Raw genomic sequence first — 9648 nt, forward strand, 5'->3', positions numbered from 1 at the left:
AAAAAAAAAAAAAAGAATAGGCACCTTTTGTTCACTAGAAAGTTTGTGAGAAGTGCCCAGTGCCCTCGCTGCCCCCTGTTCAAGAACAAACAGAGGGGTGACACACAACCTTTTCTAGATTTCACCACATTTGTGCAAGGCATGGCATAACTGGCTTCAAAGAGTTTTTTCCCCCATAAAACACGCTCTTTTGGCAATAAGAAATTTAAAGGTAAGGATGACTAACATGTCAAAGCAGAACACTGTATACAGTGGAAAATAAGTGAAAATGGGTAGAACTTACCATGACAAAGTGTAAGAAAAAACATCTCATAACATGTGCAACCAAGAGCTTTTCACAATATTTTCTTCAAACTCTTTAAAATTATTTTTAATGACAATTCTATTTCAGTTGGACACAAATGTATTTATTTTACCCTAGCAATAGAACAAAATATAATTTCTTTAGCCATTTTTGAAGAGTTCATTGTACAGTTGAGGAAACACATGAAATAAGGCCTGTGGCTTGATCGCTAGTGGTTAAACATGTTTTCAATCTTTGCCTTAATGTAAAAGGTTTGCAGTCAACTGCAAACTGCTGCAGAATATCTCTCCTGCTTTTCCAAGTCTTGTCAGGAACAGTAAGGTACAGTAAATTTGTCCCACAGGATTTTAAAGCCTATGTCTTGTATATAATACAATGCAGGCCTACAAAAATGGTGCAGCCATATTTACAAATTTAGTTCACAAACTGCTGCAGTAAAATGGCTGGAAAGTTCTGTTTTGCTTGTTTCACAATTTCTCTAAACTGGAGCAGAATCTTAAAATACCTGGTTGGCATCTCTTTTCTTTGTAACAAATAATTCATTTTAGTATACTCTGTGGATATACAAAGTTTTTTTATGTTTTATAAAAATTCACAGAACTGCAAGGTTCAGTCATCTTTTTTTTTTTTTACACTGGAGAACCACAGGTCAACAGGGCCATCGCTTCAAGCGGAGTTTGAGGGAGCTGCATAGGGCCAATGGAGTCTGCCTGTATTCACTCCTTGCATGTGGCCTCCGGAATTCCTTAGCGGCACTGTTAGAGACTTGTCACCAGCTACATTTGTCCTTCTCTGACGTCTCCTTCTGGAATACACCCTTCTTTGTTAATGGAGATTATGTAACCATCACTATTGCCCCTGCTGATCTGGTAGCACATCCGAAGCTGGTGGCCAGCTCCAAGGTTTGGCATGCTCTTATAGTAGATGTCCTCGTTCTCACTCCTCCGGGATGGAGACAGGTCTTCTTCCATGTCGGGGCTGCTCTCCTGATAGGGAGAGTCCCTAAGGTTGGGCATGCTTGTGTACAGAGAGTCTCTGTTGGGGGACTGGAGATGGTCCTCGGCCTCGGCCGTCAGCTGGGATACGTAGCTGTCAGTCCCCTCGGGCTTCGCTTTCTTCTGGGGTTGGTACAGAAGGGAGTGAGTCCTCTGAGGGATGAGTGGGGCCTCGAGTTCTTTGTGATGGAGCTCCAGTCCAGGATTGTCACCATGCGTTAGAGATGAAGCATCCGCCACAATAGCATCCTCTTTGCTGCTGCTCCCTCCAATCACAGGCTTGACTAGTAGTGTGAGCTCGAGGGTGTGAGCTTTGCTGCTGCCCCGTAGGTTGTTGTGCACTAATTCTGAAATGATCATCTTCTCAAAAGCGGTATCATTCAGACAGTCCACAGTCCACAACCTGCACGCTGTCGTTATAGTCCCCCTTGCGCAGTGAGTAGCTGTTGTTAAAATTACCACTTAGCGGTAGAGCATCCATGGCTCTTGTATCCCTGGCATTGTTCAGTGAATGTCCTTGATTAAGTGTTGAAGTGCTATTGATGTCACCTGAGATAGAAGAAGATTCAGATTGTTTTCTCACAGTGTCATTCCACATCCTTCTTATACGACTCTGTGTGCCAGAGGAATAGCGAGCACTGGTTCTGGTGGTGGATGCCTTCACTGAGCTGTGGGGACTCTCAGCCGGGAGGCCGCCGCAGCAATATGAATGTCTGAAGCACTTGCCATATTCTTTTCGTACTTTCTTTTGGAGAGCACAGTGAAAGATGAAAATGAACACTCCCTGGAAAGCATTAAAGATGGTGAAGAGATATGCCATCACAATAGTCTCCTCATTAATAAAAAGCAACCCGAATGACCAGGTTAGGCCAAGAAGACAGAAGAGCAAATGCGCCAACCACCCAAGACTTAATGTTTTCCAACCTGCTAGAATCTGGTTTTAATGTGTTCGAGTGCTTCACCATTTTGCATAATGTGATCACCAGAAAGATAATATTTAGCAGAATAATGAAGGTAACAGGTCCAATGAAACTCCGTATAAAATAGTTATCAACATGAAGCCAGCAAGCTTTTTCTGTTCCATAGCTCTTATAGTCAATAGCAGCTGAAACTCCAACCACTGTGGCAGGAAACAAGTAACCAGCAACATAGTAGTATTTCTTTCTTGAATATTCACTTTCAAAGACTTCAACATTAGATACAGCTGTACACCTTCTAGACACATCCAAGCAAAAGCAGCCAAAAAGAAAAAGTGTAATAGTCTTGCAAATATTGGGCAATCATGTATTTTGTCTTATCAATCAATGCCTATTAGGAAAATAAATTCAGCAATAAAAAGGTTGATACAAAGGTTCTTGTGAATGGTATTACGGTCACTCTGTAGACCATGGAAAAAGCAGAAAGTGAAGATGCAGATAGCCAGACAAACAAGGGAAATGACAATTCCCACTCAGGTGATGACTGTAAGGAGTAATTCGTGAACTCCATCTTTGTATGCAATTTCCCTGTGGGCCATGAGAATTGCAAAATTGGTTAGGTGGCTGCATACACACGTCGTACAAGTTTTATTAGTGTCAACCAGCTTGCATCCCTGAGTAGACCAATATCCCATCATAGTTCTCTCTGAGTAGTTCCAGAAGGAGCAGTTTGCATTGAAATAATTGTCGGGATCAATGTGTGGTAAGGTAAAAAGCACAGGATCTGTCAAGTATACTCGGCTGGATTCTTTATTGATTGAAACTGAAATGATGTGAGAATTCACTGCAATGGTGCTATTTCGACCAATAAAGTCAGCACCCAGTTTTATGGTTGCATTTTCGGTACTAAGGAACTGTCCCAGACTCCGATAAATGATGAACACCAACTTTGCAAGACCATTCCTGCTGTTCTGTTTAACAGTATTTGCAGAGAGTTGGATTGAGCTGCCTGCTCCTTTGATGCCAAGAGGAAATTTAAAGTCTTGGACCTGTCCTTCTGTACTGAGTACTGCAACTTCCAGAACAATATTTTCTGTGGGCATTGACACCGTGGTTGGTTCTACAAGATTGTCAGCCAGGACAAACGCTCCTTCTTCCAATGTATTCAGCAACATCGTTGCAGTATGTCCTTGTTAAGAAGAATTCATGTGTTTCCATGATTCCAAAGCTTCAGGTCTCAGAAGATTGTCCACTGTATCAACAATTGCCTTGTTATAACTCCGTCCAGCTGAATCCTTTTCACTAGGTTTCAGTTCCTGCAGCTGTGCATCGAGAATGCCCACCAACTGCTCCATCAATCTCACTGAAGAACTCACATCACCAGCAAACACTGGCCCTTTGGTATGTTTAGCCAGTTCATTGGCGAGACTAGCAGCATTTTCTCTGCTTCTAATCTTCTGAGCCAGCTGATTTACCCAGTGTGAGGTACAGTTGCTAAGATCAGGGCCCTTAGGATTCCATGTTCCAGTGGAAAGCACGCAGAGATACGAGGCAGTTCCTCTCGTTCCCTTGGGACACAGTCGTTCAACCATCATTCCCCTTTGTGTCTGAGGCCACCTTATCCCCCTCGCGTCTAATACTTCGCAGAATCTCTCTGGCAGGGGAAAAATATTTGTTACAGGAGGAATTTTGGTTGTAGAAACTGCTGGAGGTGCTTTTGTCCCTTTGCTTCCTTCCTGCGATCCAGCTACAGTTGTGCTCATGGGCCCTTTCTGTGAAGTAGTGCTTGTGGTTGATACTGTGGTTTTGAACATCTCAGCTGAAGAAGTTATTGTCACAGCTGTGGTAGGCACTTGGGCAGGATCAGGTGGACCAAACTCCAGAGAATATCGTAAAATGAAGTTATTGTTCTACACATAGAGTTGGTTATCTCTTGGATTGTAATCCACTGCAGCAATATACTGGTACTGGTTGAGGAAGGGAACATCTACATATTCTCCTCGGTTTAATCAGGTATTGTAAATATAATCAATTGCATTCTTGCCTGTTTCACTCTCATTGTCTTGATAAACTGACCTGACCACATAAAGGACTCCACAGATCATAAAAGCATTTCAGGCAGCTCGTTTGTCATACACAGTCTCCCACATTGCTTCAAATCGAAGAGTGTATGGATTCAGTTGGCTAATAACTATCATTCCATTGTTCTGCTCAGTGGCATAAATGACCCATAAGCCATTTTCATCAACTGCTAGGTCAATATCAGTTTTTCCTCCCCATCTATATGGTGAAGTATCATGATAGTTAGCATAGTTAATTAAGGCCTCTCCACTCTTAATTCTAGTCCTCAAGTCAAATTTCACAATATTCCTTGTTCTTTCTTTGTCAAAGAAGACAGCACCATCATATACCACAAATCTAGTACCATCTACTCAATTTGGCAGTTTATAGGTTGTTGTTTGGCGACTGTTTTGGAAATCTTCTAAAGATGCATATTCTATTAAAGTATCAGTACAATAGGGAGTCCAGGGCATGAAATAAATTTTATCTGCAGCCTAAAGAGCGTCCTTGTACCAAGCACCTGCCTTTTGTTCAGCTTCATATATACATGGTGAGTCCACAATTGCTTTCAAGGTCCCAGGGCACACAAAAATGTAAGGGACACATTCATATTGGACCTCAAGATATTTGTGTGTTCCGGGACATGGATCAGGAAATACATCTGACCCAGTAAATACTATACACTGTGTTCGATTGTTGCACCTTTGAGTCATAATTTTGAAGGCATCTGGGAGGTAGCAGTCTGTATTCTCCATCTGAAATGGGTCAGCATCACAAATCTTGTCATCTGTCCGACCATAATTAGCACTCTAAATCATGATAACATCACTGCCTGGACATCACAGATCTATAGAATAACCTTCACAGGATAATTCTCGACGAACTAACCCAAATGGTAAAGCTGCTCTGCTGAAACCTTCTGTATTCGGTAAGAAGCTGATTATAATGATAAACCACAGACTTCGCATTCTGCAACCAGAAGATACCATTATTGATCCCTTTAAATATTTTCTTTGTATTCCTTAATGAATCTAGTTATAAATGCCCAGCTTCATCGAACCCAGCAGTCTGCATCATTGATCCTCATATCCTCGACTCCCTACACCTCCAGCATCCACCCCTGTGCCGGAGGCACAAAGCAAACAGGTCTCCAAAGCACAGAGGCAGATTGTTCACTCCCGCGGCTCTTACCTCTGTCTGTGAGGCGCCCTGGGGGCGGGCCTCAATTGAATTAATTAAGGATTAAATACTAATCTGTATTAGTAAACTGAGAATAAACATAGTACTTACATTAGAAGGTCCATAATTATTTATACATATTAAGTATTAATGAAAGACATGGTTCCCTAAGCCCTTGGTAAATTTAATTTCCATTATTATTATTATTTCTGTTTTGATTTTGTTTTTAATCTTTTTATTCCCATCTAATAAGCTGAATTAGAATTAATAAGCTGAATTGCTTGTGCTTGTCATGAAAGTTGTTTGATTCCCTTAACTTTGGTGTATGTATAATGCAGAAAGTAAGACTCTAATCTTTAAATCTTGAATTTAGCATGTCAGATATTTAAGAATAATTCTAGACTGTTTTACCTCTACTAGACTCTCTCAGTTCCCATCTTTGGGAAAAAATGGCTTCCCTTCACATGAGAATGCTTTAATGGAAGAAATTTTGTCTATATCATCTTGATAGTTTTGACTGAAAGGGTTAACCATACCGATAATGAAGGACAACATCATGTTATGACTTTATATTATCCTAAATTGAAAAACATCAAGTATGACTTTCAGAGAAAAATTAATGAATGGAAGAGTCAAATGATTCTTGCAAAGGTAAATCATGTAGCTAACATTGTTTATAAGTGCTTTCCTCCAGATTCTAGCCCTTTGTTTTTTTTTCACTTATTTTCTCCTTTTGGTTCTGAGGTCTTAAAAATAAACAACAGGAACAAATAAACTCCATAAATTTCCAATGATAGGATTACTTATAATTTAGAGACTAGTGTAATAAGCAGGACGAAGCCTTACTAAAATTAACAAAAATTTACCCACCAAGAACATGACTTTGGAACTTGTAGCTTCATGTATTCACTGAAAGAACACCCGTTAAACTCACTCATTTTGATTTCTTCCACTGTCCTCAATTCCAGTGCCAACTTCCCTCTATTATGTGCGTTAAAGTTGAATGTAGGCTCCACAAAAAGTTTATAGAGTTTAATGCTAACATTTCATGGTGATGATGCAAATCAATTCCAAAAAAAATCATTATGTTGGGAACACAATAGTCAGCACAAGCACAATCCAGTAATTTGCGAGCAGTGTTGGCCACTTTCCAGAGAGGAGCACCGAGAGAGACTGGGGGGAAACTTCACAGCTAAGTAATCATTGGTCTTTCCAGTTATTGATTTTAAATACTGCAATATATTGCAGAAGTATCCCCAGGTAAAGCAGAGGTGAAAAGGGCCTCAAAACAAGGAGAAATGTAGACTAGTCACCTCTATAAGATTCAATAAAACATTTGTTCAATGAGAAGAATCATGGCCATGTGACTTTGAAAAAACCCACCATATTGTTAAGGCTTTTGGTGATTTTCTCATATCTGGGACATTTGTGATTAAACCACCTAATCTAGTTATATGTTTCTTTTTCAACAGTCTTTTATTGCTTGTTTGTTTTTATTCTTAAGCAACCATGTGTGTATGATCTATTCTTTAATAAGAGGTAATAGATTAAATGGAACCATTTATGATGATTGCTTCTTTGACAAATGTAATTTAACCTTTTTGGTTCTTTGAGATTCCATTGCATTCAGTTACTTTAAAAATATTTTTACGTGTAACTATATATGTGACTTTATAATGCATTTCATTTGGAAAATGAGGTATCACCTAAAATAATACCTTCTTTTAAAATTTCCAGAATAGTACATGATATGTGTTTAAGCATACATTCATTTCAACTCAGTTCCAGAACCTTGCTACACGCTCAGCCCTATACTAGGTGCTACAGGGAATACAGAAGAATTCCATTGTAGATGGTGTATGTTTACTATGCAATCAGAGCATGAACAGTTATGTTAGTTGCTAGTGAACAAAAGCATGCACCATGGGACTAGATGTTAATTTTTAAAAATCGAATTTGGGATATTAATAAATGATAGATCAGCTATTCTTGTTTAAGGAATAAGAATGAACAGAATAAGTAAGCAAATTTTAAAAGACAAATGAACTGGGATACTATGAGGAAACTACATGAAACAAGAAATAATCAAGAACCCAATCTTCAACCTGGGTCTTCAGAAGAGGGCTCGTTAATGCTTCAGTAACAATTTATAAGATAGCTTTTTAAAAAATAATGTAACAAATAGTAGTGTCAAGAAAGTTGCTGAAAAGCAATGGCATCTGAAAATATTTGCTTAGCTAATATTTGACTGCAGCCATGAAATTAAAAGACGCCTACTCCTTGGAAGAAAAGTTATGACCAACCTAGATAGTATATTCAAAAGCAGAGACATTACTTTGCCAACTAAGGTCCGTCTAGTCAAGGCTATGGTTTTTCCTGGGGTCATGTATGGATGTGAGAGTTGGACTGTGAAGAAGGCTGAGCGCCAAAGAATTGATGCTTTTGAACTGTGGTGTTGGAGAAGACTCTTGAGAGTCCCTTGGACTGCAAGGAGATCCAACCAGTCCATTCTGAAGGAGATCAACCCTGGGATTTCTTTGGAAGGAATGATGCTAAAGCTGAAACTCCAGTACTTTGTCCACCTCATGCGAAGAGTTGACTCATTGGAAAAGACTCTGATGCTGGGAGGGACTGGGGGCAGGAGGAGAAGGGGACGACAGAGGATGAGATGGCTGGATGGCATCACTGACTCGATGGACCTGAGTCTGAGTGAACTCCGGGAGTTGGTGATGGACAGGGAGGCCTGGTGTGCTGCGATTCATGGGGTCACAAAGAGTCGGACACGACTGAGCGACTGAACTGAACTGAATATTTATTTTAAAAAAAACTGAAAGGATTGAATTTGTAAGTCTAAGAAAAAATGGGGATATTTAATCTTTATGTTAACCCCTAAAGATGAATTTTGATTCATTTACAAGGAGCTAGTACAGAAGTGGCCTCTCAGGGAGGTCCATAAGACCCTGGGTTTCTTGAAGGGGGTGGGGGTGGGGGAAGGGGAGTCAGTCATCCTCTGGGGTACCTGGTAGCAGATAGCAGGGTTAATTTCTGGAAAGATCTAAGTAGAAAAAGTAGAAAGACCTTATTTCCCAGAAGACTAGAGTACCTCCCGAGCACCACAATATAGATTCATGTGCTCAGAAAACAGAAATTTAAGAGGAAAGTTGAGAATCAAATAGACATGTGTTCCAATCCAGACATGTGATTTGGAGATGTTACTATACCTCTCTATAGTTATCTAGGCAGTCAAATATAGAAAACTACAATTCGTATTTTGTGTGATACTTTTGAGAATTTAATACGGGGCTTTGCATGCTGTGTGCTCAGTTGCTCAGTTGTGTCTGACTCTTTGTGGCCCCCTTGGCTTTAGCCCAACAGGCTCCTCTGTCCCTGGGATTTCCCAGGCAAGATTAATGGAGTGGGTTGCCATTTCCTCCTCCAGGGAATTTTCTGACCCAAGGATTGAACCCAGGTCTCCTGTATCTTCTGCACTGACAGGTGGATTCTTTACCACTGAGCCACCTGGGAAGCCCACAATACAGTGCTTGGCATATGATAGATGTTCCCTCCTCCCCATACACGCACCAAATGCAGTTTGTATACCAAAGGTGGCCTGCTATTGTACTGCTGCTGCTGCTGCTAAGTCACTTCAGTCATGTCCAACCCCATAGACGGCAGCCCACCAGGCTCCCCTGTCTCTGGGATTCCAGGCAAGAACACTGGAGTGGGTTGCCATTTCCTTCTCCAATGCATGAAAGTGAAAAGTGAAAGTGAAGGCGCTCAGTCGTGTCCGACTCCTAGCAACCCCGTGGACTGCAGCCCACCAGGCTCCTCTGCCCATGGGATTTTCCAGGCAAGAGTACTGGAGTGGGTTGCCGTTGCCTTCTCCGATTGCACTGATAGGACTAAGCAAAACATCAAAGACAACTGTTAGGACAAAGGTAAATGTGGCAGGGGAGTGTTAAGGGCTCTAAAGAGGAAGAAGAAAGGGGAAGACCTGGTGAGCACAGCAGGTGACCCCAGGAGCCACTAGGTTCTGGGTGAAAGATGTAAGGGTTTCATGACTGCCTTCAAATCATTAAGAATTGTATTTGGATGAATATGTCTGCCTTTATTCCTCTCCTGGGGAGAGGAATTGGCTTCTCAAAGGAATATGCAACTTAAATATAGAGGAAATGCTGGGAAAGCATTTTCC

At 40.8% G+C, this 9648-nt stretch overlaps 1 pseudogene; it reads right to left on the reverse strand.

Moving 5' to 3' along the window:
- Positions 1–541: 541 nt before the first annotated feature.
- LOC120878649 lies at positions 542–5370 on the reverse strand (annotated as a pseudogene).
- Between the last annotated feature and the right edge of the window lie 4278 nt (positions 5371–9648).

This window comes from Oryx dammah, unplaced genomic scaffold (assembly GCF_014754425.2).
Source record: "Oryx dammah isolate SB20612 unplaced genomic scaffold, SCBI_Odam_1.1 HiC_scaffold_19, whole genome shotgun sequence".
NCBI classification, from domain to species: domain Eukaryota; kingdom Metazoa; phylum Chordata; class Mammalia; order Artiodactyla; family Bovidae; genus Oryx; species Oryx dammah.